The sequence below is a fragment of the Lepisosteus platostomus genome, chromosome 7 (assembly GCF_059453375.1).
Source record: "Lepisosteus platostomus isolate fLepPlt1 chromosome 7, fLepPlt1.hap1, whole genome shotgun sequence".
In the NCBI taxonomy this organism is placed as follows: Eukaryota; Metazoa; Chordata; class Actinopteri; order Semionotiformes; family Lepisosteidae; genus Lepisosteus; species Lepisosteus platostomus.
Window position 1 is genome coordinate 59591043 of NC_142617.1, and position 10839 is coordinate 59601881.

Consider the following 10839-nt stretch of genomic DNA (forward strand, 5'->3'; position numbering starts at 1 on the left):
ATGCACCTCACACTCTTGCAGTCATTTGGGTTTTGACTGTTCTGTATTACAGTGTTTGTGCTGCGTAATCGTGACACAACAGTTTGTAGTTTCACGTTAGAAGGCTGAAGACCTGCTAGGAAATCAGAAGCCTGCAGTGATTCATTGGGCACATCAATAGGGTCTCATTCTTTAAATGTATTCAACTGTATTGCACACAGGTACATAGGGTCTCATTCTTTAAATGTAGTCAGGGGTCTAAAGCTATAGGACAAACTGATTAACTAGTAGTGAATGAGTCTAGATAGGGTGGGTATAACGCAGATGACCAATACAACCATTTTTATAAAAGACTGTATCAGATAGTTACTGTAATGTAAAATGTTTGGAACTTAAATAATATAGACAGTTCTACCTTCAGACAAGTCAGACATGGTGGAGTGCTGGCACCAATAGATTTTTTTTCTTATTGCCAGTCTTCCATTGTTGGAAAAGTTCCATTTTTTAGTAGAAAACTGTTGTCTTTTGTCAGCTTTTATTGCCAGGAGCAATGTTAATCAGTAAGATGAATGAGAGAGGTAATTAAATAAACTCGAGACTCCTTGTCTGTTGCTGAAGGGCAGATGCAGTTTTGCAAAGTGTCTGCATTCACGTCATACTCTACAAGTTTCAAGAACTATTGTAAAATCACCACACACACTGTTGCCAAAGTCTTAATTCGCTTTGCAAATCTACTACATCAGTCTGATCCAGAACAATTCGCATAATGCAGGCCTTTAAACAGTTACTGAAAGTTACAGAATGCCTGGGAAATTTCCACAGAATCAGAAAGTCTAAATAAAGTATAGAAATGCTGACGGAGCCCTCTAGCTGAAGGCTGATTTACATCCCAGGAGACCGGCCTTGCAGCACAGAGCAGATATTGAAATGGAATGCTCAGATGTGCATTCATCTGAAAACAAAGTAAGGGATGTTTGCAATACTTGCATTTACATGTAAAATATTACAAAACCTTTTTCAGTTTCAAATAGAAACTGTTGTTAAAATTATTGGTAAATCTTCAATAAGAACTTTTAAAGGAATATGCCACAAGCAATAATCATAGTGATAAATATGATAATCATGAATAAGTCATTATTCCAATTATAGCAACACATGGCTGAGAACACATGGTGTGTGGAGAAGGCTTTGGCTCTCTCAGCCATAGGGAATCCTTTGATGGGATTTGTTCTTAATGAGAAGGACTCCATTTGACTAGGAATAAGGATGCACTGCGAGGAGTATGAGTCTGCTACAGACAGACAACCAAATACAGAAATGCATTATAAATCAGTCTTATACACTGGATTCAGGGATGTTTGGTTGAAAGAAGATGCAGTTATCATAGGACATTCTAACTTCCCTCACATAGGTAGGGAAAACCAACAGGGATGATAGCAGCCAGTATTGGTACAGTAGATGTACCTAATGTTCTGGCAGTTTGTCAGAACACCTACTGCAGGAAATACTTGTATTGAGTTATTATTGTCAAACATGGTCAGGGGAGAAAAATGGAAGCGTGAGAACCATTTTAAACGATATTATATTGTTGTTATTATTATTTTTTGTTGTGTTTTTGCCATTGTTATTATTACTTCTATTAATAGACAATTTTTTATTCCAAAGCACGCACTCTGAGTCAGCAGCTCACTGCAGAGCAGGTAAAGAAATGAAAACTGTCACCGGGTGAGATAACGGGGATCACTCAGATTCTCCGGGCCCAGAATGGAATTTAACCAGGACACCAGGATAAAAACCCCTACTCTTACAGGCAGTGTTAATGACCAAGAAGTCAGGACCTCAGTTTACTCAGTGACTTCTCACCTGAAGAACAGTGCAGTGTCTCTGGTCACCTGTGCAGTGTCTCTGGGGCAGTGGCTTGGACATCCTAGTCCAGAGAGGACAGTGTCATCTTCAGAGGTCCAGTTTGTTTGATGTGTTGAAATGTAGAATAGTATAGACTCTGCTTTTTAGGTTACTAGACATAAATACATTTAAACATTGTTTTATAGTGAATTCATCACATCTCCAAAGTTCAAAGTTCTGGACAATGTTAATTTAAAACATGCAGTAATAACTGATAGATTCTCATTTTGAAAACACCAGTAAATGTCTCTTTAGGCCAACATAATCCAAGTTTTGCAGCTTTTTCAATATGTTTTCCAGGTTATTGGATTTTTTTGCCTACCATGTTCAGATCAGTTTAGTCCAGTGAAACTATATGATGAATTTATACAGATTTGTATTTCTGATTACAGTACAATTGGGAAGTTTTACAGTTAATTCACCTGCAGTGAGTTAATAGGAAAACAAACCGTATAACACTGTGAAGATCAAAGGGACCCAATGAGCATCTTAATAGAATTTTGTTTTCTTTTTGATTGTGTTGGACCTATCTTTATAAAGCTGCTAAATGATTATGAAATTGAAATTTTTGCTCATAAATACTGTATTTGTCCTTTACAGTTCACAACAAGTCCTGACATTATTCACCTTTAAAGTCTTACTCTTAAAAAGAGCATAAATATTCATAGAGCAAACAGTACTCTAGATGAGAGAATGTGGTTCACAAAATGTTCTTGTACTCTGAGTATTATTAAATTAAAGTACTGCCTGTTAGCTTAATGTCTTTAGCTGGACACTGACAAGCCAAATTGGTAAGCCCAGCACAGACATTGACAGAGTGGACTGAATTGAAGCAATATATAGTACATACTGACATAAGTGACAGGTAAAATATAACCACAGTAGCCTTGTTTAGAAATGTCATAAATCACTAGGCTGTGATTGAGATAGCTATTTGAATTCATTTCAGCCTGAAGACTCATTTTTTCACTGCAGTAAAAGAGAATACACATTCTCTATGTAACCTTCCACTAGTATCTGGTCCAATACACTGAAGCAAAGCAAAAGCCTGTGCAAGGAACTCGATTACTATGGTACACTTACCACTGTCATGTGCCTCAAGGAACAGGCTGTGGAAAGAAACTTATGGTTCATTATTCTCTGTTTAGGTCAACAGATTATTTGATTTGGCATCTCCAACAGTTGTTTAATTGTCTGCAGACAAAGACAAGAGGAATTATAAGAAGGCAGGGTGTTGCCTGAAAGTCAACTACATGCTGATTTCCCTGAACTGACATCACTATGTGCAGTAAATCCTAAACAGGAGACAGTGCTCTGTTCAGGCTCTGTGGGCATTAGAAGGAGATTGTTGTCTTACCCAGCCTCCCTGCGTGGCCTGTATGTTGTCTGGCAAAATGTAAGATTAAAATTTGATTAAAAACAGTTGGGGGAAGAGGAGGTAGACTAAGGTTTGTCATCATTAACATTGCTGCTTTTCCAGGTTTTATCTAATTTTGCTAGTTCTGAATTCTGATATGTGGTTTTAAAGACTATTGCTAACATTTGGTTCCAAACCATTGTCACCAGGAATAAAATTATGAAGTGTTACCAGAAAATTGTAAATAACTGTTAATGCTTACATACAGTATATAAGTGGCAGATCACCTCAAAATAATCAATAGAAAAGAGAAGCAATGACATTTGACTGCCACTACCACCACAAAATGATGCCACGCTTGAAAATATCTTAACTGTTTAAATTATTTTGATCTCGCTCACAGTCATTCGTCTGGAGAAAGTCATGAGATGCACCTGACAGTGCTGTGAAGGAGAGAGACACAGAGTGTGACAAAGACAGGCCCTCCTCCACTGTACACAAGATTCACATTCACAACAAAGTCCTGTTGCTTTTATTAGCTGCTGCACACAGGTTTGCCACTGGAAATGCTTAGTATTGTTTTCAGGTCTGTGTCTTACCAGCAGAAGGTGCTTTGTGTTTTAGTGGTTGCACACACTTTCAGTCTCTTACTTCTGTATTCAGCCTATTTCGATTATTAATGACAGGTTCCCCAGTCGGGGGTCTGGTGCCATTGATTATAGGCAGCTTGACCTCACGCTGAATATTTACAGGGTGCCGTGATTCATTTCTCACTTGGAGTGAACATTACATGATGTAATTCACTTTGAAAGGGCAGGGGCATGTTAATGTGAATTTCCCCCACCCATAAAATTGAAAAGCGACTGATTCTAATTATTAAAAGCAATCCACTGCTGCTTACAACACGTCCCGGAGAAAGAGTTGTGTTCGGTAGAGTGGGTTTGGGCTGAATCTCATTTCTAACTTATCACACAAACGTGAGGCAGTCTCAAATTGCTATCTCCCTTCTCAAACCATACAGTGCAGGAAAGAATAAGACACCTGTAGTTCTTGTCCAAAACAGTAGTGGGTCATCTTTTGGATTATAAAATACCCAACACAACTTCTGTATGCTGTAAAATATAAAAAATAAATAAAAATAAGTAAACATCCCCTGACCTGGTACCTTCACCCTGTCCTTCTGGGCACTGCTGGCCCTCTCCCCCTCGGAGACACAAGGTCTGAGCGCAGGGGTAACAGAGGACACATGGAGAGGAAGAGCCAAGTTCCTCTGAACCCAGGGAATTCCAGGTCAGAGGTCAGAGTCATGAGGAGACAGACGGGGCAATGAATCCCCCTCAGATACTCCTCCTTCTGAAGAAGAAACTACAGAAACTCATTGCCACTGGATTATGGCAAGGGAAGGGTGTCATCCTTTAAGGAGGTGGTTAATGAGAAAATCTGCTCTGATTTTGGTCAGAGCGGAACACGTGACTAAGCAGGTTAGCAGGCAATGTGAAAGAGCTGTGTGCACCATGGACACACTACATATAACTGCACTGATAAATTATCACAGGAGACCTTTTTACTCATTAGGTTCAATAGGTCAAGTTCAATAAATTGCTATAACAGCTAGTTGCACGGAATTTGGTTTGGTGAGCTCATACAATTAAAAGATATACAGAAAAATGATACACTGTAGAGCCAATAATTAACAGCATATACCCAACACATCTTCACATACGCTCAATTTGGGCAGGATCTTGAGAGCTTTATGTTTCAGTCTAGAAAGGGAATAGTGAGTCCACAGAGGGAGGGAGCATCCTGCAGTCCCAGAGGTGATATACTGTACACTACTCTCTTTAGCTGTTACTTGTCCTGAGCTCTCAGTGAAACATCTGTAATGCAGCGAACTGGAACTAGTTGACTTAGCAGTTCCAGGGAGATCAGAGCCAGACTGGTCCAGGAGCTGCATCAGTGCCTGGCCAGAGGAAAGAGCTTGCAGATGGACATTACACTGTGACACTGTGAATCAACATCTTGGCTTGTCATCACTGTCACTAATCTTGGCAAGAGCTGAGTATTATATGAGCATGAATAGAATGAAATCTTCTTTCATGTATGCAATCATAATGAGAACTGAATCTGTCTTCCCTCTGGTGCCCTGTCACTGCAGGTGGGCTGTGGGCCTTGTATTTTGAGAGGGGACAGATGGTGTAACATTGCACACTTCACAGGATCCTGCTGGCAGGAAGTGTCTTCTTCACTCTTGCAGCATGATGGCTTGTGGCACTGGGCTGAGCTGACTAACAGCTGGCAGCTCTGAGCTGAGAAGGAATTTAAGAAAAAAAGTGATGATCCCAGATTTAAAATATCCTTACAGGTATATGTTCATCCACTCCACACTTCCACTGGGCTATCTTTGAGCACAGTCTGAGTAGCTCCTTGTCATATCAGTTCCTTGTGTTTTCAAAAACAGGAGATAGCTTAAGTTTTTTCAAATTTTCTATTTAGTTGATGGTTTTCAATAAAAAAGGATGGCCAAATATATTCCAATACATTATATTATATGTTCAGGTGGGTAGATTACATTACATTATATTACAAATGATAATAAAACATTTTCTACAGACAATCCCATTTGTTTCTCTGAACACATTGTTGAATGTCTGAAAAATGGATACACAGGCCCACACAATCAGTGGAACTGAGTCTGCACGTGTTCGGTACAACACTTCACCCCTGAACAGGTCTGCAACACAGGGCAGTGAAATTGTTTAATGATGTCAAAATAAATTTGAATTTGTTATTTTTTGTTACTTTTTTCTACTGGGAAACACCCTTACCTCTGAGGTTCTACCCGTGAAAATGTTTAGCTAAGAGAAAACATGAAACTTGGGTGCAGGTTTGTTATAGTAATGGTCTGAAGTGCATCTCTCCTCTTGAGCGCAAATTTACTGCTGTGCAGAAGCACACATGCAGGCTATATACTACATGAGTCTACTTTCACATCAGATCCCACACAAGGTAACACATGACTGGAGGCCACTCAGCCCATTCGGTAGGTAGGAGCTAATTGATCCCAGGATCTCTTAATGAAACCAGGCTATCATCTTCAAGAACATGGCTGGTAGCTTGTTTCAAAACTACAAAAAGCATTTTGCCATCACTTCCAAACCTCAACAATATTGTTTTTTGAAAGAGTATATTAAAAATATACCAAAAGAGACGTGCTGAAGATTTAACGTAAGAATGATTCTTAATACCTAGGATAAAAATACAAGACATACTGTATGTTTTTGTGCTTTATTACACAATGTAAAATATATATTTAGTAAAATTAAAAGCTTAATTTGATATACAGTAAGAACAAGATAATGGATAGAGAATAATGCAGACAAGGGATGAATGCCCCAACTATGGTAATGAAATTCGTGGTGTACCACATGGATCTATGTTAGGACCTTTGCTCTTTGTTATTTATATCAATAATCCAGATTCTGGTATTAGTAACATTGTAACCTTTTCTGGTGAAAAGAAAATTTAATGTAATTTAGATCAAGTCTGATTATATACAGTATCTAGGAAATTTAATTCAGACTGTGCAGAGAACTACTTCAGGGTGGGTAGTTAAGCAAAACTGAGCTTGAACAAGCTAGCTATAAAAAACGAAATGGATGGAATATTCTACACTCCTCCGTCCTTTTGCAAATGAGAAATTTCATATATAATTTGTACTCAATGAATGCTACTTCAATAAATGATTTTTCTGCTCTGCCTTGGGTACAAATTATACCATTTTTTGTGGAACACAGGCAGATGCTTTAAGACAGTTATTTGTGCCTTTTCGGTTGTACATTAAAAGCCAGATGGTGAATGCGTTAGTGGAAGAATAACCTTTGTCATTGTAATTAAACAGAAGTGGAACACAAACATAAATCAATTGCTGCACTAAAGACTGAAATCCCCCAATTACCCCATCATGAAGGACAAGTAGGACAGGCAGCTTTTAAACTGGGAACAGAAAATTGACTGAACTTCATTTAACATCCCTTGTGAACACGTGAGTACGAAACACTCACAGCTCCTGAAGGCTTAACGACAGGAGGCCAATCAGCCCATCTACTGTATGTAAGAGCGGTGTTCTTTACGAACCCTGTGGGGGTCTCCAGGCGAGGTCCGGCAGCTGAGGTATCCAAGGCCGGCGACGAGGTAGAGTGGCAGTTATTCCAGGCAGGGTCACGTCCAGGTAGGTGGCAAGGAGAGAGGCAAACTAAGTCGACTGGAGTGAGGCAAGAGCCAGAAATCCCTAACCAAAGAGTCGACGTTGAGGGAGTCCAGACCAGGTAGAAAAAGGTGCTGAGGAGGAAATGGCGAGGTGAGCTCAGGAGGCGGAAGAGATCCTAATACCAAGCGATGTTACTGAGGGTTAAAATAGTGAAGGAAGGGGTGTGTAAGGGAAATTGGATAATGAGGGGTTAATTGAGACCAGCTGCAGCCGTAACAATCTAACCTGTTTGGCAGTTAGGAGATAATTAATGCAAGGAGCTCATCCAGCCATTTCCTTGAGCATGTCTGGGTAGAGGCTCCAGCAGGATGGCTGGGTAGCCTTTGCTGGGCACCTACACTCTTTTATATCAATAAGTACATTCCTGTTCACATTATTAAATGCACTTCCACATACAGTACTCCCCTCGTATTCTTTGCTTTGTGTCTCAGATGCCCGCTGGGGTGACTTTCTCAGTGTGTTGGAGGATTCTGAGTACTTGTGTCAGGTCTCTGCTTAATCAGAATAGTCAAGAAGGTGTTTAATGGCCCCCTGGATAAGCCCTTGGTCAGATTTCCAGGGTTTCCCATTGCAAATACCTTCAGAATCTCCTTCATAAAGCAGACATTCCAGGTTAATACATTATAAACAAGGAGAGGTGAGGGAGAGATTCAGTGCTGTCAGGGATTGAACAATTTCTAGGTTGTGATGCCCTTGAGCACAGACAGAGTTAAAATCAACTTATTAATCAAGAAAAGGTTAATGAAAGGTGTTTTCCATGACTCAGCGATTTTGTCATGATCAAGTGGAAGTCTAAGCAGTTTGCTGGCAGGGGACCTTGGATTGATTCAGACACGCCATTGGTTATGCCACAAGCTTCAGTGTCTGGCTAAATCACTTGCCTGGCTTGCAGCACTGCTTGTTGAGAGCAATATCATACATCAACAGCAGCTGGGTCTGCTTGTTTACTCCAGACTGAAATCCAAGTCAATGCAGCAGAATTGATAGGAGCCTCAGACTGGCCTTACTTTAGTCTTACTACCCCTTATAAGCAGTACACTTAGACGTGTGGGGTATTTCTATAATTTATATGAAGTCTGTGTCTACATGAGACCCAGGAACTATTAGAGATCTGCTCTTTATTTATAAGCTCTTCAAATACGCTGGACACAGAACCATGAAGAAACGTAAAACATGCAACCTTTGTGTCAGTCACACACTGTTATTACTGAAACTACTCAGCAGTTTCACACTATTGGTACATCATCGGTAGGTTCTGTTCTGGAGTATTAAATCCTTTTATAATACAAATGGGGTTTCTAAAGATAAGTCAGGAGAGGTGACACATTAGCTTGTCCAACATAATCCCCTTTGAAAGCTCTGCATTCCACAGTGAGCCTCTCTCTTCCTCGCCCTTGTCTCTCCTCTCCCTCCACAGTCTGTGTAGCTGCCCTGGGTTCACTCTTCTCCCTGCATGGGGCTCCTGTCTACCTCTTCCAGCAGCCTGGAGGCAGGACTGAGCCAAAGATTCTCATGCCTGACCTCATCAAAAACGTTCCTAAAGGCGTCATTACTCAGTCTGGATTCTGCTTTGTACCATGAAGTGTAGAGCAAATGTGTCTGCAATCTATAAAGTATTTACCTTCAGAATGTACCACAGTAACAGTGCGCAGAGCTGTAGTGAGGGGCTTCGTACCGTGGACTCTTGGTAAGGGAAGAGTCACATACAGGCAGATTCCTGATGCGGCTCAAGTGCTCGTTATCATTCGCAGTGAGAAAGAACTGGCCAGACCAGTACACAGTGCAGAACCAGGGAGCCCCAAACCAGAAACCTGTGAGCTCAGAGATTGAACACAGAATTGTGTTCTTTCTTTTTTTCTTTTCACTCGCTCTCAGACTTTATTGGCTTAATTGAAGTAATCAGTGGATAAGAACTTTGTCAGTTGTGTTTTCCAGGTCTTAATCAAGAGCTAATTAAATTGTGCCTTGAAAGCTTGCAGAAACCTGGTGCTCAGCACTGGAGTTGCGCATCTCTGTCATGTGTGAATTTTTCTTGCTCACTTGCTTTTGTAGCTTCCTGCTCCTGCCTGTCTTGCTGGGTATTTCACAAAATGTGCTGCCTTCAGCTGGTGGCAGCCTGTACAAACTTTTCCCCCTTATATTTATATATCCACCCGGCCAATCACTGTTGTTGTGTCAGTCAGGTGACACTGAACAACAGGATGTCAGCCAAAGACTTATGGGAGATGTACAGTAGTTCCCACAGCACAATGCCACCATGGACACTGTGGTTAGGGTAATGAGAGTATAGATAGAAGGCTGTGGGTTCAAATTCCTGGTTAAACCCAAATTGCTCCAGTGAAACATTCACTTGTATAAATGGGTACAAACAAATCAAGTTGTGTTGGATAAAAGCATCTCCACAACAAATATTAATTCTGAAATTTATTTTGAAATCCCATGAGATGACAGCCAATCCTGTGCAAGAACTGGGTGACTGGATCGCAGTCAGACAGCAATACAGTCAGTGAATTGTGTCAGACTGTGTTCTGGTACTGGTACAACTGAAAGAAACCACTCTGAGAGTTCTCAAATGTCTTAAAATCTGATTGACTGGAAAGTTAATCCTCTTCCCTGTGCGCTTACCACCAGAGGACGGGCTTGGTTACTGTACGCAGTGGAGGGCGAGCAGACGTGAAATGTAGATTTTCTCACACACACAATTGAACTATGCTGAGAACAAGAGGAGGGAAAAGAGGAACTGAATCCAGTAAGAAAAAGACAACAGACAAGACAGAGACGGTCCACATGGGTGTCATATCTCACCAGTGACTCCAGCGCTCTGCCTGGTTCGTTTATAATTGAAAAATGTCTAGCAAAGATGGATCACCTTCCCTTTGCAAATTATTATTTTTCATAGCAAATTAGCAACAGATCATGTTTACAGCATCTTCTGGCACCACAAGAGGGCAGCAAACACTCATAGAAACAAGTGAGAAAAATGTGCTCAAATAGAGATAATACCAAACAATATCTCTCCACTGTGCTGACTGTTATAATCAAGGATATGAAAAGAAGCAACCATATTCATACATATTCAAATTACACTGTGGAGTTAATGGGCTGAAAAGATTTTCAGCAGCAGAGTAACTTTACCTATTACTAAAGAGAATATTCTGTACGTTTAAGAACAGAATACTTTGAAATAGTAGCCACTGAGCCATTTTTAAAACATATGAAATAACTCCGCAAGAGAATAAATTGATCCCTGGGTCAGGTGTGTGCAGATGTCATAGTAGCCTCAATAGTAACTGTAAAGAACTCATTCGTGTATCACTGAAAATCACCACCT